This window comes from Schistocerca piceifrons, chromosome 1 (assembly GCF_021461385.2).
Source record: "Schistocerca piceifrons isolate TAMUIC-IGC-003096 chromosome 1, iqSchPice1.1, whole genome shotgun sequence".
In the NCBI taxonomy this organism is placed as follows: Eukaryota; Metazoa; Arthropoda; class Insecta; order Orthoptera; family Acrididae; genus Schistocerca; species Schistocerca piceifrons.
The window spans coordinates 227,857,328-227,880,626 of record NC_060138.1 but is presented as its reverse complement, the minus strand read 5'-3'; the positions used below and the strand labels follow the sequence as shown (position 1 = coordinate 227,880,626).

Here is a 23,299-nt window from a genome sequence, read left to right as displayed (position 1 = left end):
CCCTGTGATTCTAGATCGTTTAATGTTCTTGCGACCTCATCACGCAATGCGTGGGGAACATTGCGCGCTCTGAAAAATTTCGGTTGCGCGTTGACTTTCAGTTCCAAATGTGCTTCATAGTTTTTAGCGCAACCTAAGCCCGGTGCAAAAATGTCTGCAAATTCTTCACATAAGCGAGAAACACTGTCCGAAGGCACAGTCTGATTCGCTGATAGGACCTGATTTACAATAGACATGTTAAACAACTGAAATAAATCTAAACCAAACAAGTTCACTGCAGAAGAAGAACGAAGAACGTAAAATGACACAAGTTTTGTTTGTCGCTTGTATGTGGCAAGAAGGCTGCACTGTCCTAACACAGGTATATTCTGTCCTGAATAACTATGTAACTTAACATTTGCGGCACGCAACGGAGGTGCGCCCAGCTGTTTGTACGTGTCGTGATTGAGCAATGAAACTGCAGCTCCGGTATCGAGCTGGAATGGTATGACCTTGCCATGAAAGTCCAAATCTACAAAAAGTTTATTGTCCTGCTGACGACAAGAGCGACTGTCTCGTGCAATTTGAACTGATACAGGTACAGCATCACTTGCTAATTGACATGATTTCCAGCGACGTCGACGCACAGTTCTTGTGGGACGAACACAGTCACTGTTAGAGAAAGTGGCACTGGACGAAGTGGAATTAACGACATGAATGTCCATGGGCGAAGGTCCACGAGCCTGAGTGTCCTTGGTTCGATTCCGGCGCGAAGCAAAGGGCCTGGAATGGTTACGAGTGTCTGATCTGAGCTTTTTCTGGCAAACACTTTGAACATGTCCTTTCCTATTACAGAAAAAGCAAATAGCTTGGCGTGACGGGCAATGTTCACGCGAATGTCTAGTAGCACACCGCAGGCATGATTTCACTGCATTTGTGTGCTGGCGCGGCACACCTGGTTAAGAGCGCGGCGGCAGGTCCCTCGAAGTGCGCGAGGGCAGGTTACCGGGCCGCCGAGCGCCAAGCGGGCCGGTTAATGTTACACACGGCTGGCGAAGTTTCAAAAGATTCCTGAGCACAGTCAAGTGTGTCTTGTCTATCTAATATGTCTATCACTTGTTGAAGGGAGCGATTAACTAGTTTCAAAATTTGCTCCCGTATGCGAACATCAGAAACGTTCTGTGCAATTGCATCATGTACCATTGTATCTGAATAAGAAAGGCCACAGTCACAGTCAAAGGCACAGTCCCTAGTAAGTCCTTGCAATGTTGCTACCCACTCCCTATTAGTTTGACCGGCCGTACGTTTTGTATGAAAGAAAGTATACCTTTTTGCAACCACATTAACTGTTTCTTTGAAATAGGCATCTAAAGCAGACAAAATTTCTTCGTAGGACAGAGTTGCTACGTCGCGTCGGGGAAACAATTTCACTATCACACGGTAGGTGGACACACCGACACAAGAAAGCAAAAACGGCTGCCACTCATTACCTTGAATTCTGTAGGCGGCTAGATGAAAGCCAAACTGCCGGGACCACTCGGTCCACGATTCGTGCGCCGCATTAAAACTGCGAAACGGCGGTGCAACTGCATGTTGTGGCTGCGGTAGCGGTGAAGCGGCGGCTGCCGCATCGGTTTGAATGGCACGTTGACCCTGGACGAGCTGTCCAAGGGCATCCAATAACGCCTGCGTCTGCTGATTCTGCAAGCGATAAAATTCGGACAGTAATTCTGGCGAAGCCATGACACATGTAAGCAATCAGAAAGAACACTTCTCTCGTCGCCAATCTGTTGTGGCGTAACAAGCTAGCTACGCCACACTGAGAAGGGAGCCGAAAGAAAGGCACGCGTACACACACGCCGACTGGCGTCAATTCTGGAACAGGATACGTTATGACTGCTATAAAGAAAATACGTAGCTTTGGAATATACTTAACTTTTAATCTTTGTTGGTTTACAGCGTTCTTCTTGAGACATTTATGCGATAACTCTCAAACTAGGTAAGGCTAATGGCGCCTTGCTAGGTCGTAGCCATGGACTTAGCAGAAGGCTATTCTAACTGTCTCTCGGCAAATGAGAGGAAGGCTTCGTCCGTATTGTCGCTAGCAATGTCGTCCGTACAACTGGGGCGAGTGATATTCCGTATCTCGAGACCTGCCTTGTGGTGGCGCTAGGTCTGCGATCACACATTGGCGACACGCGGGTCAGACATGTACTAAATGGACCGCGGCCGATTTAAGCTACCACCTAGCAAGTGTGGTGTCTGGCGGTGACACCACAGAAGTCATTCCCTCATGTCTTAGTAGATGTCCTATCATCCTGTCCCTTATCCTTATCAGTGTTTTCCACATATTCCTTTCCTCTCCGATTCTGCGTAGAACCTACCCATTCCTTACCTTATCAGTCCACCTAATTTTCAACATTCGTCTGTAGCACCACATCTCAAATGCTTCGATTCTCTTCTGTTCCGGTTTTCCCACAGTCCATGTTTCACTACCATACAATGCTATACTCCAGACGTCCATCCTCAGAAATTTCTTCCTCAAATTAAGGCCGGTATTTGATAGTAATAGACTTCTCTTGGCCAGAAATGCCTTTTTTGCCATAGCGAGTCTGCTTTTGATGTCCTCCTTGCTCCGTCCGTCATTGGTTATTTTTCTGCCTAGGTAGCAGAATTCCTTAACTTCATTGACTTCGTGACCATCAATCCTGATGTTAAGTTTCTCGCTGTTCTCATTTCTACTACTTCTCATTACCTTAGTCTTTCTCCGATTTACTCTCAAACCATACTGTGTACTCATTAGACTGTTCATTCCGTTCAGCAGATCATTTAATTCTTCTTCACTTTCACTCAGGATAGCAATGTCATCAGCGAATCGTATCATTGATATCCTTTCACTTTGTATTTTAATTCCACTCCGGAACCTTTCTTTTATTTCCATCATTGCTTCCTCGATGTACAGATTGAAGAGTAGGGGCGCAAGGCTACAGCCTTGTCTTACACCCTTCTTAATACGAGCACTTCGTTCTTGATCGTCCACTCTTATTATTCCCTCTTGGTTGTTGTACATATTGTATATGGCCCGTCTCTCCCTATAGCTTACCCCTGCTTTGTTCAGAATCTCGAACAGCTTGCACCATTTTATATTGTCGAACGCTTTTTCCAGGTCGACAAATCCTATGAAAGTGTCTTGATTTTTCTTTAGCCTTGCTTCCATTATTAGCCGTAATGTCAGAATTGCCTCTCTCGTCCCTTTACTTTTCCTAAAGCCAAACTGATCGTCACCTAGCACATTCTCAATTTTCTTTTCCATTCTTCTGTATATTATTCTTGTAAGCAGCTTCGATGCATGTGCTGTTAAGCTGATTGTGCGATAATTCTCGCACTTGTCAGCTCTTGCCGTCTTCGGAATTGTGTGGATGATGCTTTTGCGAAAGTCAGATGGTATATCGCCAGACTCATATATTCTACACACCAACGTGAATAGTCGTTTTGTTGCCACTTCCCCCAATCATTTTAGAAATTCTGATGGAATGTTATCTATCCCTTCTGCCTTATTTGACCGTAAGTCCTCCAAAGCTCTTTTAAATTCCGATTCTAATACTGGATCCCCTATCTCTTCTAAATCGACTCCTGTTTCTTCTTCTATCACATCAGACAAATCTTCACCCTCATAGAGGCTTTCAATGTATTCTTTCCACCTATCTGCTCTCTCCTCTGCATTTAACAGTGGAATTCCCGTTGCACTCTTAATGTTACCACCGTTGCTTTTAATGTCACCAAAGGTTGTTTTGACTTTCCTGTATGCTGAGTCTGTCCTTCCGACAATCATATCTTTTTCGATGTCTTCACATTTTTCCTGCAGCGATTTCGTGTTAACTTCCCTGCACTTCCTATTTACTTCATTCCTCAGCGACTTGTATTTCTGTATTCCTGATTTTCCTGGAACATGTTTGTACTTCCTCCTTTCATCAGTCAACTGACGTATTTCTTCTGTTACCCATGGTTTCTTCGCAGCTACCTTCTTTGTACCTATGTTTTCCTTCCCAACTTCTGTGATGGCCCTTTTTAGAGATGTCCATTCCTCTTCAACTGTACTACCTACTGCGCTATTCCTTATTGCTGTATCTATAGCGTTAGAGAACTTCAAACGTATCTCGTCATTCCTTAGTGCTTCCGTATCTCACTTCTTTGCGTATTGATTCTTCCTGACTAATGTCTTGAACTTCAGCCTACTCTTCATCACTACTATATTGTGATCTGAGTCTATATCTGCTCCTGGGTACGTCTGACAATCCAGTATCTGATTTCGGAATCTCTGTCTAACCATGATGTAATCTAACTGAAATCTTCCCGTATCTCCCGGCCTTTTCCAAGCATACCTCCTCCTCTTGTGATTCTTGAACAGGGTATTCGCTATTACTAGCTGAAACGTGTTACAGAACTCAATTAGTCTTTCTCCTCTTTCATTCCATGTCCAAAGCCCATATTCTCCTTCCCCTACAACTGCATTCAAGTCGCCCATGACTATTAGATTTTCGTCCCCCTTCACATACTGCATTACCCTTTCAATATCCTCATACACTTTCTCTATCTGTTCATCTTCAGCTTGCGACGTCGGCATGTATACCTGAACTATCGTTGTTTGTGTTGGTCTACTGTCGATTCTGATTAGAACAACCCGGTCACTGAACTGTTCACAGTAACACATCCTCTGTCCTACCTTCCTATTCATAACGAATCCTACACCTGTTATACCATTTTCTGTTGCTGTTGATATTAACCGATATTCATCTGACCAGAAATCCTAGTATTCCTTCCACTTCACTGACCCCTACTATTTCTAGATTGAGCCTTTGCATTTCCCTTTTCAGATTTCCTAGTTTCCCTACCACGCTCAAGCTTCTGACATTCCACGCCCCGACTCGTAGAACGTTATCCTTTCGTTGATTATTCAATCTTTTTCTCATGGTAACCTCCCCCTTGGCAGTTCCCTCCCGGAGATCCGAATGGGGGACTATTCCGGAATCTTTTGCCAATGGATAGATCATTATGACACTTCTTCAATTACAGCCCACATGTCCTGTGGATACACGTTACGTGTCTTTAATGCAGTGGTTTCCATTGCCTTCTGCATCCTCATGTCGTTGATCAATGCTGATTCTTCCGCCTTTAGGGGCAATTTCCCACCCCTAGGACAAGAGAGTGCCCTGAACCTCTATCCGCTCCTCCGCCCTGTTTGACAAGGCCGTTGCCAGAATGAGGCTGACTTCTTATGCCGGAAGTCTTCGGCCGCCAATGCTGATTATTTATCAAAATTTGGGCAGCGGCGGGGATCGAACCCGGGACCGAAGACGTTTTGATTATGAATCAAAGACGCTACCCCTAGACCACGGGTACCTCTCCTACCAGTAACAAATCTAGCAGCCCGCCTCTGAATTGCTTCTATGTCCTCCCTCAATCCGACCTGATAGGGATCCCAAACGCTCGAGCAGTACTCGAGAACAGGTCATATTAGTGTTTTATAAAGAGGGTCCTTTACAATTGAACCACATTTTCCCAAAATTCTACCAATGAACCGAAGACGACTATCCGCCTTCCCCACAACTGCCATTACATGCTTGTCCCACTTCATATCGCTCTCCAATGTTACGCTCAAATATTTAATCGACGTGACTGTGTCAAGCGCTACACTACTAATGGAGTATTCAAACATTACGGGATTCTTTTTCCTATTCATCTGCTTTAATTTAGATTTATTTATATTTAGAGTTAGCTGCCATTCTTTACACCAATCACAAATCCTGTCCAAGTCATCTTGTATCCTCCTACAGTCACTCAACGACGACACCTTCCCGTACACCACAGCATCATCAGCAAACAGCCGCACATTGCTATCCACCCTATCCAAAAGATCATTTACGTAGATAGAAAACAACAGCGGACCTACCACACTTCCCTGGGGCACTCCAGATGATACCCTCACCTCCGATGAACACTCACCATCGAGGACAACGTACTGGGTTCTATTACTTGTCTTCGAGTCACTCACATACTTGGGAACCAATCCCATACGCTCGTACCTTAGTTAGGAGTCTGCAGTGGGGCACCGAGTGTTCCACGTCCAGGTAAGCTGCCAAATCCAAATATCAACGTGCAGAAAAATTTCTGTACACTTGCAGTAAGGACGGGTGAGTCGATTTTCAATGTTTAGGCTTTATGTGTCACGCAAAACATTACTGGCATTTATATGTGTTGATCTAGTATCAAGAAACTTCGCGGGACAGAGATATCTAAAGTGATATTCCTACATCTACATCTACATATATACTCCGCTAGCCACCAAGCGATGTGTGGCAGAGGGCACAATTCGCACCAAAGTCATATTCCCCCCCCCCCCCCCCCTCTCTAACACTCTCTTGAATGAGACCCAGCTGGTAAGGGTCCCATACAGACGTACAGTATTCTAAGACTGTACGAACTAACATATTGTAAGCAATTTCCTTTGTTGAAGGACTGCATCGCTGCAGGATTCTACCACTAAACTTCAATCTAGAGATCGCCTTGCCCGTTACTTGTGTAATCTGATCATTACATTTGAGATCATTTCGAATAGTCACACCCAGGTATTTGACGGATGTTACTGACTGAGACTGAGCATTTATTTTGTATTCGTACATTAATGGGGATTCGTATATTAATGGGGATTTTCGCCTTGCTATACGCAGTAGGTTGCACTTAGTACATTAATGGGGATTTTCGCCTTGTTATACGCAGTAGGTTGCACTTAGTAATATTGAGAGACAACTGCCAGTCATTAGACAACGCATTTATTTTCTGCAAATCCTCATAGATTTGTTAACAAATTTCGTGTGATACTACTTTCCTGTAGACTACAGCATCATCGGCAAACAATCCTGATGAACTAATAAATGAGAAAGACAATGTCGTAAACATTGGGGACACCGATATAGCACAGAAATAGATGTAGCTGAACAGAGAGTTTTTGGACTAGGTTCCTGATCAATAATGACTTTTGTGTTGCACGTATTCAGCGTATTCGAACAGAACATTTTGTACACCTGTGAAACATATGTTTCAAATGTAGGCTGTTTCACAAGAGCTGATCTTAACGGTTCTATATTAAAAAAGTGAATTACGAACATGAATTAAATTGTCGTCGACGCAGTAAGCGGTGACTTCCGTTTTGTGCAGTGCAGCACTCACACACCGCATTCACGTGATGACATTTTAATTTAAATTCATGCAACTACATCTCACTAGTGACGCAGAGTTTATAAATGGATGTGAAATTATAATTTCAGGCTACAAAGTTCCTTTTTGTTGAGTGGCAGGTAGAAAACATTTTTAACGAGGAACTTTACGTAACATGTATTACATTTGAAACGAAGAGCTGCGATATTTTAAATTGTGCGTTAATACAAATTAAATGATACGTAAAATGCTTCGTCTGACATACGTAATAGCCCAACCATTCCATTCTGCTCTATGAGAAGGGTAAGGAAATTACACAGACAATTTGAGCTGGGTGAAAGCAGATGCATCGCTTAGCCGTTAAAGAAACTGGACATATTGGAAACAGTGGAAGGTAATAACAAAGAAGTCCAAGAGAACAACAATATTAGATGGGTAGATCGAATAATTAATGACGAGGTACTGGATCGATTCTCGGTTAAAAGATCTTGACGGAACATTTGACTAAAAGCACAAATAGGCTAATATTAAAATAACAAGAGATAGTTAATTTGGTAGTGTTGGGAAGTGTAGAGAGGTTAATAGCTGTAGAGGTTTGAATTGAGTAAGCGGGCGACCGCTACGGTCGCAGGTTAGAATCCTGCCTCGGGCATGGATATGTGTGATGTCCTTAGGTTAGTTAGGTTTAAGTAGTTCTAAGTTCTAGGGGACTGATGACCTCAGAAGTTAAGTCCCATAGTGCTCAGAGCCATTTGAACCATTTTGTTCAGTAAGCGGGGCCAAATAGAAGCAGGTTCCAGTAAATATACAGAGAACAGACTTGTCAAAGGATAGACTACATCAACAAATCTTAAAACTGAAGACCACGTTAATACACAACAAGAACAACATCAAATAAGTCAGGCAATGCTCTCGTGTTGAAGATAACTTTCGTGTCGCCTAGTGAAATATAAATGTTTCATGCAGTAGGTGACGTGCCCATTATTACAGACTACATGCTAACATTCACGTAAGGCAGCCGAGCAAAGAACTCGCAGCGGAGCTTACATCATACGCTACATGAGCGGAAATGCTCTACCTCCGTTGCCGGACATACACTAGACTCCACCACAGACACCAAGTGACAGATCCACTTCAGTACCTCAGTTTTCGTGAAACAACTGACTTCGGTGTTAACAAAATGTGAATGACGATGTGCTGAGACAGAGCCAGCGAGTAGTCGTACTTACGAAATCTGTCCAGTTAAATAAGGAACAATGTAGTGGATGCTACTGTAATGCAACGCACGCGGAACTGTCGTTCTATGCTAATATTATTAAAAACCACATTGTACACTGAACTGAATAGCCGAAACACTATATTTCGCTTTGTTTGCCATATAGTGGAATCACTGTAGTGCACAGAACGATGCAATTTGTTGCATGTTATAACCTTGAATACCCGCTTTGTAAACTGTAGGCTGTACTTCCTCCTAAAACAGTAACACTTTCTGTTATGTGAGATCTGAATTTCAATACTACCTTTGTGATCTGTGTTTGCATTGCTTGTAGTGAGAATTTTGAGCGTTGCAGCGTGTACCTCCAAATAAAAATCTCTCTCTCTCTCTCTCTCTCTCTCTCTGTCTCTGTCTCTATCTCTCTCAGTAAGCGTGAGAGATGGTGCGCACCGTCAGCCAAATCCTCCCCGCCGTATAGGCTGTCTATGTAGTCTTTTACATACCTGTGGTCTACTCTGTGTTTGACCGCAGAATTCCTGTTGCGCCCTTAGTGTTAACGCCATTGCATTTAGTTTCACCACAGGTTGTTTTGACTTTCCTATACGCTGAATCAGCCCTTCATGTACCAATTCCTTCTTACACGAGGTGTAACATGAAGTTCTAACAACCAACATTAAATCGTGATTTTTGAATGAGCAACTCGTTGCATAATATTTCCTTGTAGTCATAACGTAGGTGGCGTTACTCCTACCTAATTTGTGCAATTTCATTGACACCTTAATATCCAAGCATGAAGTACACTTCATGCCAACTTTACATTTGTTGCATGCTGTTACGTTCTTCATGCCCAGCAGTGGCTGAGGACAGGAAAAGGCTAACAGGACCAATTCTTCAACAAAGAAAATCATGATGATGACAGTTTATTTTGCACCACTACGTGAGCTTTTTAATTATCACTGATGCATAGAGTATAAGGACTTACTAATGATTGTCGCTTACATGTAGACTGAGGTGACAAAAGTAGTGGGATGCATCCTAATATGGTGTCGGACCTCATTTTGCCCCACGTAGTGCTATATCTGACGGCCGCTGTGACCGAGCGGTTCTAGGCGCTTCAGTCCAGAACCACGCGGCTGCTACGGTCACAGATTCGAATATTGCCTCGGGCATGGATGTGTGTGATGTCCTTAGGTTAGTTAGGTTTAAGTAGTTCTAAGTTCTAGGGGACTGATGACCTCAGATGTTAAGTCCCGTAGTGCTTAGAGCCATATGAACCATTTTTTTGCAATAACTCAACGTGGAACGTACTCAACAAGTCGTTGGAAGTCCCCTGCAGAAATATTGAGCCGTGCTGGTTCCACAGCCGTCCCTAATTGCGGAAGTGTTTCCTGTGCAGGATTTTGTGCACGAAATGACCTCTCGATTATGTCCCATGATTAATCGATGCGATTTATGTCAGGCGACTTTGGTGGCCAAATGATCTGCTCGAATCCTCGTGAACAGCTGTGCCCCGTTGACATAGCACATTGTCATCCATAAAATTCCATCACTGTTTGGCTAAAAATGGTTCTCAGGTAGACCTAGCCTTGTTCATAACTTGGCCCATAGCTTCATGGGGTCTGTGTCACGCTCCAGCCCTAAAAATGAGTATTAACAACTGAAATCGGGACTCGTCTGACCAGGCCACGGTTTTCCGTTCGTCTAGGGTCCAACTGATATGGTCACGAGCCCCGGAGGCACTGCAGGCGATGTAGTTCTGTTAGCAAAGGCACTCGCGCCGGTCGTCTGCTGCCATAGCACATTAAAGACGCATTGTCCGGAGGGATACGTTCGTCGTAAGTCCCACATTGATTTCATGAAGTGTTGCTTGTCTGTTAGCACTAACAACTCTACGCGAACCCCGCTGTTCTCGGTCGTTAATTGAAGGCCGTCGGCCACTGCGTTGTTCTTGGTGATAGGTGATACCTGAAACTGGGTATTCTCGGCGCACTCTTGACACGGTTGATCTCGGAATGTTGAATTCCCCAACGATTTCCGAAATAGAATTTCCCATGCGCCTAGCTCCAATTACCACCCCTCGTCCAAAGATTGTTATTTTCCGTCGCCTGGCCATAAGCGCACCGGAAAACTTTTCAAATGAATCATTTGAGTACAAATGACATATCCACGACTGTACTGCCTTCTGTACCTTGTGTAGGCGATGCTACCTCCATCTGTATATGCGAATATCGCTGTCCCACTACTCTGTCACCTCAGTGTATACAGCTCTGCATTCTACTGGTAGAGAGAGATTCGTACTCTTCTTTGCTAATTTCTGATCTCCGCGTACTTTCTGCACCCAGCGTCGTCCAAAGCGCGTTTTATTGAATTTAACCTTTTCCTGTACCTGGAACGTCCACTGCTCCTCCCAGTAATCAAGCAGCCATTCCTGTATGCTGAGGCAGACACTGTCTTAATCTGCTCCGTTATCTCCTGAGTGACTTCGGTATACTTTTTATTTCTCCTATTCTTCGTAGTATTTTGCACTTCGTACAAGGTGTCTTATTTTCGTACGCTGCGTATCGAATGTTTCCTTTATCTCATAGTTTCCTATGTTAAACAATTCACAAACACACACACTTCAATACCGTTTCTCAATAACAAGAGGAGGGTCATTATTGATCGATTATGTAGAAATGTTTATTTCTGTTGCAAATCGATTTCAATCACTACGTGACCATCATCAGTGTTAATATTAAAGCCCTATGGACTGCTAATTACAAGCAGTAAAGTCCACAGGGCTTCAATACTAGCAGTGATGATGGTCACATAGTGGCTGAAATCGAGTTGAAATAGAAATAAAGATTTCTATTTCAACGATCAAAGCTGACCCTCCTTAATAATGGTGTGGAAGTCGTTGTGCGTGCAACTATTCAAAAAAATACCGTTTCTGTCTTTCCAATTCACGCCTTTCACCGAAGAAAGCTATCTTCACCTGAATTAATTTGTAACACATACCCAGCTTTTCTCTTTTTCCGGTAGGACCTTGATAATTCAGATGTTCTTGTAATTAAACCACCTCGTATATAGGGACGTTCGGATCGCCGGTTCAGCCTCCGAAACAGGTGGCGACTGCAGCGCCACCCATGTTTGTGGCTCACAACTTCCCAGCCTGCAGGAACCTGTGCGGCTGACTGCTGGGTAATTTACGACTCCCGGCACTGCGCACTCGTGAGTTTCGAAGGAACTAAGGTCCCTTCAAATATCCTTCTGACTTATCCGTAGGCTGCGCTCTTCAAGTAGAGAGCAGCAATGGCAAATTGGACTTTGTGCCACCGTGTACGCAGGTTTGTAGTACATGCAATGTTAACAACAATGCCAAAAACGATCATAGCCTATACAAGAAGTTGTTAGGTTTGCACAGTGGATAATTTGTAATGAAATTTAAAATTATCCCAGTGATTTTGTTATAGCAGCCTCAAAGCAGCATTTTATTTAAATGTCGCCGTTACTTGTTGCTACCAACTAATAAATTGCTTTGTGTCGTTATAAATCGATTGCTTTAATAGGAACGGCAAATATTCTTTGCAAAGTGAGTGATTTAATTAGAATGTATTTAATCAACTCAGAAATATGTATTTTAAAGGGTGAAGCGGTAAGACACTGGGCACCTCTCTGGCTTCCACGTATTAACTTGAACAGTACTCATTTTACGACATTAACAACGACACTGCTCCTACGTCGATGGCATCTGCTGCATCCAGCTTTTCTTTGGATCATCAGTCTTCTAACTGGATTGAGCAGCCCGCCACGAATTCCTCTCCTGCCCCAAACTCTTCATCTCGGAGTAGCACTTCCAACCCACATCCTAAATTATTTGCTGGATGTATTACAACCTCTGTCCTCCTTTATAGTTTCCAAGGTATACAGCTTCCTCTAGTACTATGGAAGTTACTCCGTAATGTCTTAATATCTACAACTGCGTGATTACTCTGCTATTCACAATTAAGCGCCTGCAGAGGGTTCAATGAAACACCTTTAAGCTGTCTCTCTACCGTCCCACTCTCGAAAGGCGCGAGGGAAAAACGAGCACTTAAATTTTTCTGTGCGAGCATTGATTTCTCTTCTTTTATCGTGATGAACATTTCTCCCTCTGTAGGTGGGTGCCAACAGAATGTTCTCGCAATCGGAGGAGAAAAACCGATGATTGAAATTTCATGAGATCACCTCGCAACGAAAAACGACTTTGTTTTAATGATTGCCACTCCAATTCACGTATCATGTCTGTGACACTATCTCCCCTACTTCGCGATAGCAGGAAACGAGCTGCCCTTCTTTGTACTTTTTCGATGTCATCAGTCCTATCTAATGCGGATCCCACACCGCACAGCAATACTCCAGAATAGGGCGGACAAGTGTGGTGTAAGCAGTCTCTTTAATAGCCCTGTTGCACCTTCTCACTATTCTGCCAATGAATCGCTGTCTTTGGTTGACTCTTCCCATAATATTATCTATGTGATCGTTCCAATTTAGGTTATTTGTAATTGTAATCCCTAAGTATTTAGTTGAATTTACAGCCTTCAGATTTGTGTGACTTATCGCGTAATCGAAATTTAGCGGATTTCTTTTAGCACTCATGTGAATAACATCACACTTTTCTTTATTCAGGGTCAACTGCCGCTTTTCGTACCATACAGATATATTATCTAAATCATTTTGCAATTCGTTTTGGTCATCTGATGACTTTACAAGACGGTAAACGACAGCATCATCTGCAAACAATCTAAGACGGCCATACAGATTGTCTCCTATCTCGTTTATATAGATCAGAAACAACAGAGGGCCTATAACACTTCCTTGGGGAACGCCGGATATTATTTCTGTTTTACACTGCATAGGCACACGGTTTGGTTAGAAGACACTTGTGAGGAATGGTGTCAAAAGCTTTCTGGAAATCTAAAAATATGGAATCAATTTGACATCCCCTGTCGATAGCACTTATTAGTTCATAAATATAAAGAGCCAGTTGTGTTTCCCAAGAAAGAAAAAATGGCTCTGAGCACTTTAGGACTTAACATCTGAGGTCATTAGTCCCCTAGAACTTAGAACTACTTAAACCTAACTAACCAAAGAACATCACACACATCCATGCCAGAGGCAGGACTCGAACCTGCGACCGTAGCGGTCGCGCGCTTCCAGACTGAAGCGCCTAGAACCGCTCGCCCACCACGGCCGGATTTCCCAAGAACGATATTTTCTGAATCCATGCTGACTACGTGTCAATAAATCGTTTTCTTCGAAGTACTTCATAATGTTCGTATACAGCACTTGTTTCAAAACCCTACTGCAAATCGACGTTAGTGATATGGGCCTGTAATTCAACAGATTACCCCTACTTCCCTTTTTGGGTATTGGTGTGACTTGAGCAGTTTTCCAGTCTTTATGTACGGATCCTTCTGTGTGCTACCGGTTGTATACAATTGCTAAATATGAAGCTATTGTATCAGCACACTCTGAAAGGAATCTGACTGGTATACAATCTGGACCGGAAGCCTTGCTTTCATTAAGTGATTCAAATTGCTTTGCGACACCGTGGATATCTATTTCTATGTTTCTCATCTTAGCAGTTGTTTTTTATTGTAATTCAGGAATATTTACTTCGTATTCTTTGGTGAAGGAGTTTCGGAAAATCGTGTTTAATAACTCTGTTTTAGTGGCACTGTCATCGGTGACTTCACCGTTGTTATCGCGCAGTGAAGGTATTGATCGCGCCTTGCCACTGGTGTGCTTTATGATATGACCAGAATCTATTTGAGTTTTCTGCCAGATTTCGAGACAGAGCTTCGTTGTGGAAATTATTAAAAGTATCTCGCATTGAAGTACGCACTATATTTCGAACTTCTGCAAAACTTTGCTAGTCTTGGGGATTTTGCATTCTTTTAAATCTGGCATGCTTTCTTCGCTGCTTCTGCAACAGCGATCTGACCCGTTTTGTGTACCATGGGGGATCAGTACAATTACCTATTAATTTATGTGGTATATATCTCTCTATTGCTGTCGATATTTCCTCTTTGAACTCATTCTACAAGTTTTCTATTGTTACATCACGAGATAGGAAGTAGTGCAGACTGTCTCTTAAAAAGACGTTACGAGCACTTTTATCAGCTTTTTTTAAACAGATCTACTTTGCGTTTCCTTTTGATGGTTGTAGGAGCTACGGTTTTCAGCGTAGCAGCAACTGCCTTGTGGTCGCTAATCCCTGTATTTCTCACGATACTAACTACTTGTCTAGGATTATTTGTTCCTAAGAGGCCAAGTATGCTTCAGGTACCATTTACACTTTGAGTGGGCTCATGAACTAATAGTTTAAAATAATTTTCTAAGAAAGCATTCACCACAATTTCGTATGACGTCTTATGCCTGCCGCCAGCTTGAAACGTATAATTTCTCCAGCATATCGAGGGTACATTAAAGTCACCACCGACTATAATTGTATGAGTGGGGTACCTATTACCTATTTGAAATGAGACTCAAGTTTTCTTTGAACTGTTCAGCAACTATACCTTCTCAGTCGGGGGGGGGGGGGGGGGGGGAGGGGGGGGGGGGATCGGTAAAACGACACAATTATTAGTTTAGCCCGATTGTCAAGTATAACCTCTACCCTTATTATTTTGCAGGAACTATCTACTTCCATTTCACTACAAGGCAAACTACTTGTGGCAGCAATAAATACTCTACCACTAATTACATTTAATCTATCCTTTCTGGACATTATTAGATCGTTAGACAAAATTTTTGCTGAGCTTATTTCCGGCTTTAGCCAGATTACTGTACCTATTACTATTTGAGCTTCAGTGCTTTCTATTAGGTCTTGGAGCTCTGGTTGTTTCCCCACAAAGCTACGACAATTTACAACTACAATATCGATCGTTTCTACAACTAACTCACTGTGTTTTACCTGCCTCCTTTTTTGACGAACGCCCTTTCTGTGGTTCCCTGAGGCCCTCTAACCTAACAAACCGCCGAGTCCCTTCCACCGAGCCCCCGCTACCCGTGTAGCTGCTTCCTGTGTATAGTGGACTCCTGACATATTAAGCGTCTGACAGTGTATGGGTGTTATTTGACGAATTGCTCAACGGATTGATCTGACAAGTACCCTTTGGCTTCTGCAAGAATCAATTTCCACCCCACACTACTACAGAAGTCAGACAGACGCCCCTAACGTACGAAAAAGAAATGCCTGAAAAACTTTCATCAGTGAATATCTTCTGGAGTCGTCCCCTAAGTATGGTCGACGCTGTCGTGTGAGAAATGTAATGGAGTGACGTGAATGAAGTATGCTATTTCTAATGGACCGAAGATGAGGATCGCCTACGCTGTAGCGCACAATGCCGTCAGCTGCGACGACTGCTGCCTGCGTCGCTCGCTGCTGAGAAATAACAAAACTATCTCTTTCTATCTGGATTGACCTTCGCCAATCGAACTCTATGCCTTGATGAAGTCAAGGACTCCTATCTGCCCCTAGTCTAATTATTGGCGTGGTACACCGGTAAGATAATCAGTCCACCGGGATACCACTCAATGTTCGCTGGCAGGCGCTAGCTAAGACTCTGCCTGTGTTCACACCGCACATTGTCGTGGCCGACACAGTGAACAAATGTTTAATCGTGAGCGACTCTATATTGAGTATCACTCCGATTTACTAGCTACAGAGGTGCTCTCTCAGTGCTGTACTGAGTAGAGACATTGTTCCTCACTCTCTGCAAACACACATGAGCGCACTCGCTCACTCGCTCCCGCTACATGTTCCCGCTACAAGAGTGTCACCGGAACGAATTCCCTCCAATCAAAAACTGAAAGGATATATCATCCGCTGTCTTTCCCTAACTCTTCCAGCTCATTGCGTCAGAAATAGTCCACCAATCAGCGTTACTCTTACAAACGGAAGAATGGCTAAGTCGACCAATCCAGAAATATATAGCATTTGCCTTTGGCGTTTACTGTCCACTTGTGACAACTCTGTAAGTGCGCACTAGGTCTCCCAATCAATACAACGGGTTTTGCTTTTAAGGTGAACACACAGGCCATTATCCATTTTCTCTCGCAAAAACTGTTCTGGTCAGTGAGCGGTCGGCCAGCCAGCGCAGCTGCGTGCTAACTCAGCCTCCTACAGTCTTTCCAGTGGGCTGGTTTAGTCCGCAAAACAAAAACTCCTGTGGCCATCGTGTCTTGAATGTTTGTGTACGCCAGCCTCGACTTTTTAATCTCGGTGCGCACTTGCGATTTATTTATTGAATTTGCATATCGTTTAAATGGAAACATGTAATATTGACTATACCCCATCGAGTTTGGGCTCGAATGAAACGTCTTGATTCGCAGAATACGATGGTGAGGTCGGAATATGTAAGAAATGAAGGACAGGAGACCACGCCACCTTATGAGTGGAACCCGGAAACCCACCACCCGATGATGCAAGTCAAGTAATATACAGCGTACATGATCACAGAACCGCCTAAGCCTCTGATTCAGTCCCTGCACTCGGCTCTGCATCAAAGGACCACCGTCGGTTCTATCGACGATGCTGCAGATGGTGAGATCCACCTTACGCAAGCAAGACTGGCAGTCTTTACCATTTCCACCAGCCACCCAAATTGAGAGAGAATCTCCTCCAATCCAAAGTGACATACGTCTTTGTTACCGACATGAGCCATCACCTGCAGTTGGCTGCACCCTGTACTCTTCATGGCATCTGGAAGCAGCCTTCCCACATCTGGAATGACTCCCCCCAGCATGCACATGGAGTGCACACTGGTTTCCATCCCCTCCTAGGCAGCCATGTTCCTAAAGGGCCCCATTACGCGGCTAGCGTTGGAGCTGCCAACTACCAGTAAACCCAGACTCTGTGAACGCCCAAACCTTGCGGGCCGAGAAGCTTCCTCTGGAAGGGGGTGAACGACTGCATCTGGCTCAGAGACATCGTCAGCCACAGATAACGCCAGAAAACTGTTCGTCAAACGAACGGAGGAGGCCCTACGATCGCCCCCATCAGAAAGTTATTCGCTGCGAGCAAGACTTTGGAATGATCTCCACTCGACCACAGGTGAGAGGTCAACCTAAGTGCAGGCAGTACCCGGGGCAGCCAGTGCAGTGGGCCGAATGGGGACATGTGGGACGTGCTCGACACCCTCTGCATCCCCGTGTCTGGCCCACCCAGAGTGATGCCCCTTGATAGCAGCCTCAAGATATGTGACGGATGCCAACACAGCCTGGAGCTGTGAGCGAAGGGTCGCCAACTCAGCTCGCATCTGTGCACAGTAATCACAGTTCCTATCTATTACTGCAGTGTCTCCCGTTTGAAGCTCATAAAAATATACAACAAACGAACCGTGTACTCGCCTTCTTAGCAGCAGGAACACGAGGTGCTCTGTCACTGACACTGTATCCAACACTGAGCTATACTAACCAGAACAAACAAAAGCCTGTATGATCCAAGGGTCGATAGCAACGGCGGTACGGTATGCTACACTGTTATTAAAACCGTTGTGCGTAGTAAACACTCTAACATGCAAGAAATTACAAAAGTAATCTAGTAACCACATAGGTATCTGTGAATAAATAAGTCGCTCCTGCTGGAAGCTCATAAAAATACACAACACACGAACAGTGTACTCGCCTTCTTAGCAGCAGGAACACAAAGTGCTCTGTCACATATGTCCAACCATTCTATCCTGTCTTCTTGTGAGTGTTTGCCATATATTTCTTACCTGTCCGATTCTGCTCAGAACGTCCTCGTTCCTTACCTTATCAGTCCCAATAAGTTTCAACATTCCTCTGTAGCACCCCATCTCAAATGCTTCGATTCTCTTCCTTTCCGGTTTTCCAACAGTCCATGTTTCACTACCATATTTATACAATGCTGTGCTCCTAAGGTACACTCTCAGGAATTTCTTATCAAATTAAGGCCTGTATTTGATACTAGTAGATTTCTGCTGGTCAGAAGTGCCCCTTTCGCCTATGCTAGCTTGCATTTTACGTCGTCCTTGCTCTGTCCGTCATGGGTTATTTTACTGCCCATATAGCAGAATTACGTAACTTGATCTACTTTGTGATTCTGGTGTTTAGTTTCTTCCTTCGACTTACTCTCAATCCATACTCTGTACTGCTTAGACTGTTCATTCCATTCAGCATATCATATAATTCTTCCTCACTTTCACTCAGGGTAGCAATGCCGTCAGCGAATCGTGTCATTGATGTCCTTTCACTTTGAATTTTAATTCCACTCCTTTTTCTTTTATTTCCATCATTGCTTCTTCGATGTACAGATTGTACTGCTGGGATGAAAGACTACATCCCTATCTTACACCCTTTTTAATCCGAGCACTTCGTTCTTGGTCGCCCGCTCTTATTGTTTCCTCTTGGCTCTTGTACATATTATATATTACTCGTCCCTCCCTATCGCTTACCTCTATTTTTCTCAGAATTTCAAACATTTGACATTGTCGAACTCATTTACCAGGTCGACAAATCCTATAAACGTGTCTTAATTTTTGTGTACTCTTGCTTTCATTATCAATCGCAACGTCAGAATGCATGTCTGGTGCCTGTACATTTCCTAAAGCCAAACTGAACGTCATCTAACGATTCTTTAATTTTCTTTGCCATTCTCTTGTATATTATTCTTGTGAGCAATCTGGATGTATAAGGCACGTTCTCTGCACTATCGACACGCTGCAGACGTTTCTCATCCTGTTCGCGATTGCTCCGGCTTCCTATCGTGCCCCTGTCATTCGTCTGGCACTGTGGGTTCTGTACGCCCCTACAAGGTGAGCTGCGTGCCGAATCAGGCTGCTGTGGGAATTGCATATTCTGTCCGTGCACGCCGCAGCAGTCTCTCGTGGCCGTGGCCGCCGTCTTGTGTCTGCTGCTAAGATGGGTGGTTGATGTTGTTCCCTTTCTTGCCTGTGAGCGCAACAGCTGTCTCCCGAGGATGTAGTTGCCGCCTGGTGCTCCACAAGAGCTCTGATACCGTTAATTACGCCCTTTGTTGTCTAAGGTTCATTAACGGAGAAGGGAACTTTTTTCTCTTCTTTCTTTAGTAATTCTAAAGCCGGATTCCACGTTGCACTGATCTGGTATCCTGCTTCGCGGTTGATCAGGTTCTCTGTCATCTGGATTTCGATAGATTCAGTAATCACACTGTCCCAAAATCTGTGGGTCTGAGGCAGGATCTCGGTATTATAATAATGCATGGTATGTTCAAGTTCCAGCCAATTTTCTGCTAGTGCTTATTTAGTGGCCTGCCGTAGCCTGGTATGTCTTTGGTGGTCTTCCGATATTATTTCACTGGTCTGTGGTCTGACCGATGTAAGACGTACCACACTCGCGTGGGACATGGTAGATAACAGGTTTCTTTAAGTGCAGATCATCTTTGATCGTTCCAAGGAGCGCCCTGATCTTCTTAGGCGGACAGAACACACTTCTGATTTTGTATTTTTTCCAAGATCCTGCTGATATTAGAAGATTTAGGTCCTGCATGGGGTAGAAAGACCCTGGTCTCCTCTTCCTGCTCTTCTCCCGTTATATCACGTCATCTGATGGGATGTAGCGCTTTGCGGATGTCCCTGTTTGAGAACCCATTGTCTGTAAACACTTGCTGTAGATGTTCTAACTCTGCTGCCAAGCTGTCTGAGACGGACAGTGTCTTGACTCGTGTACAAGTGTTCTCAGCACCTCGTTCTTCTGCGCCGGATGACGGCAGCTGTCAGTCTGTTGATATAAGTCGGTTTGTGTTGGTTTCCTGTTCACACTGTGGCCTAATGTGCCGTCAGTGTGCCTATTCAACAGGACATCCAGGAATGGTAGTTGACCACCATCCTCTAGTTCCATTGTGATCTTAATGTTGGGGTATCCTGAGTTCAGATGGTCAAGAAATTCGTCCAGTCTTCTTCGATCATGGGCCAAACGACGAATGTGTCGTCAACATACCTGAAGAAACAAGTCGGCTGGTAGGGAGCAGTCGTAAGTGTCCCATCCTCGAATCTCTCCATAAACAGAACTGCCCCTACAGGAGATAAGGGTCCTCCCTATCGGCACTCTTTCAGTTGTTCATAAAATATACTTGAAAAGCTCTATCAGAGCTCCATCAGCTCTCTCACTGATTAAATTGAGTGTCCTTCAGGACACCCTCGTGAACAGAGACACAACATCAAAGCTGGCCATCATGTCTGTGTTCGAGATTGTAGGGTTTTGAAACGTTCCACAAAGTCTGAGGAGTCTGGTTGTAGTGGACGCACTTTCCCACATATGATGCTAACATCTTCTTAAGGTGTGTGGCTGTAACGTTAGAGGCTGTACCAGTATTGCTTATGATTGGGCGAAGGGGTATACAATCTTTATCGAACTTGGGTAATCCACATAGTCTGAGTGGTACAGGTGCCTTAGCTTGCAGTTGCTTGTCAAACTTCTAAGGCCATCCTATTTCCTTAATAGGAGTCGTTCTCTAATTGACTGTATGTAGGGTCCTCTAAAAGTTGACGGATCTTCTGGTCATAGTCGGTCTTCAGTAGTACTACAGTATAGTTCCCCTAACCCGCCGGTAGCACCACTAAGTTTTCATCTTCCCGTAAACTCGTGCGGACCATCCTCTCGTCTCGTGAGATGTTTGGTTTGGACGCCCTGAACGTCTCTCTCCGAATGTCTTCTGGAACACCTGATAGTAGAGTGTTGACCACCTGCTCCGCTGAGTTGATGAAGCTGGAAACCTGTAGATTTCTAGGAGTGACGGTAAAGTTGAGGCCCCTTCCGAAGCTTTCTTTTAATACTTTTCATTTATTTCTCAAAGATAGAGCGGACTGTTGTGAAAACTGAAGTGCAAGGATAGTATCAGGCAAGGCAAGCTGGTGGGGAGACAGGAGGGATCCGAATTGATAATATGCTGAAGAGAATTTCCAGTTCTTGGATATCTTGATTGCAACTGGGGTCACGTAAACTATTTTTACTTGAACTCTGGGTAATAAGTGGCCTTTGTCCACACAAAGAGACGATGGACTAGCGTAAGTAAAAGTGTATTTATGTATACTCTCTCAGTTACTTCCTCAATACGTGCAGGTCATGTGATCAACGGCATCTTATGCCAAAATGTCGATGACGATCCACAATTCATGTACACAGAAACTGTTATCAGTCTGAAGTGAGCTCGCTGTCGGTAGAACATTGAACTCTACTCTTCCTTGTCTACTATTTTTTTTATTTCAGACACAATCACATTCTATGACACAGTCATAACAGGTTTCTGTTTACATTGTTGTCTCCTTAAATCAGTCATGTAGAAAGCCAGGACGATTTCACTAAAAACCGTATGGGCAGTTTCTTTCTGCTTTCATGTTCTGTCTGAAAGGGCAGTGCGTCTCTAACGACCTCGTCGTCCATGAGTCCATTAACACAATATTACTTGTATTCTTATTAATTTCATTGTGTGTGCAGCTCTTTCTCTTTTAGATGTGACGTCTTCTTTTTAATTTTTTTTTCGCAAGCTATGTTTTTAACTTCCTATTTTCATGCTTTGTGTTATTACTTTTGCAATTTTCATTAATAAGTCATCCAAAGCAACTTATCCTCTTCCTTCGCGTTACCTGTAGTGGCCTGTTCATACCTAAACTTTTGTCATTCTTTGTTACATTCCACTCGTTCTGAAGCACATTTAATGCTCGTACCTACGCCTCCGGTAACACGATCCAAATATTTCTCTTTCGAGAGGTTCTCACACATCTTCAAATTCACATTTGCGTGTAAGAAAATATTGTGGCTCATCTTTGATACGTTATGAAGTAATTATATGACCCGTTTGACTGTATTCTGCAATACGGTATTTGGTTCCTAAATTTTTCAACAAAAGTGCAGGGCATATTTTCCTGAGTCTCATCGGTTTCGCCAAGTTCAAATGGTTCAAATGGCTCTGAGCACTATGGGACTGAACTGCTGAGGTCATCAGTCCCCTAACCTAAGGACGTCACACACATCCATGCCCGAGGCAGGATTCGAACCTGCGACCGTAGCAGTCGCGCGGTTCCAGACTGTAGCGCCTAGAACCCTCGGCCACCATGGCCGGCCTTAGCCAAGTCCACCGCCTTCTTTTGTACATTCGTAAGATTATATGCATACAACAGTAGAAATCTATGGCTGAAATGTAGCAGCATTTTTCTTTTATTTGCCGTATCGAGCGTTCTCCAGATATAGTGACTTCTTTTTAATTTCTCTATCAGTGGAATACAAGTGATATAAATTTAGTTAATATTCAGTTGTTTAACATCCTTCACAGACTACATTTTTAGGTATGGAATAGAATAAATGATCATATAATAAAAAGCACATTCAGTTGCTTTCTATCTCTAATGAATGATTCTTGGCTGTAACTATAAGAATATCAACGAAACATTGGGAATGAAATTTACAAACACGGAGATTGGTCTTGTCGATCAAAATATCGCAACTGGTTATGGAACTATTGTTCATGATCTTCAAGAAATATATCAACAGAAATATTTTTAGTAATTGGTGCCACACAGCTTGAAGATGCTTGCCTCAAATCATTGATTCATTTCTGCGTCCGGTCAACATTTCCAAAAAATAGCAGCTGCGATAGCTTTATCATTTCCTTCATAAACATCTTGTATTTTGCACGGGTTGTCCAGGAGGGGGCATACAAGTAGGCTGCTTAGATCTTCTTCAGCCCCGCAGTCGCAAGAAGTGTATGCGCTAGCTGGAAGGATTCCCCATTTCTTCAGGTTGGTCTTGCATCGGGGGACACCCACACTTAGATGGTTGAGGGACCTCCATACAGGGTATTGTAGATTTGCGCCAGGAGCTAGTTCTTCTTTTGGTGATACATCTACGGGCAGTGAGCTCTTCCAT

The 23,299-nt window shown here is 43.7% G+C and overlaps 1 protein-coding gene across 1 annotated transcript in view; it reads left to right on the top strand.

Annotated features, from left to right (window-relative positions):
• The window catches only part of LOC124802966 (tachykinin-like peptides receptor 86C), a 177,979-nt gene that overhangs the window by 152,209 nt on the left and 2,471 nt on the right, over positions 1-23,299 (top strand). The window lies entirely within an intron of this gene.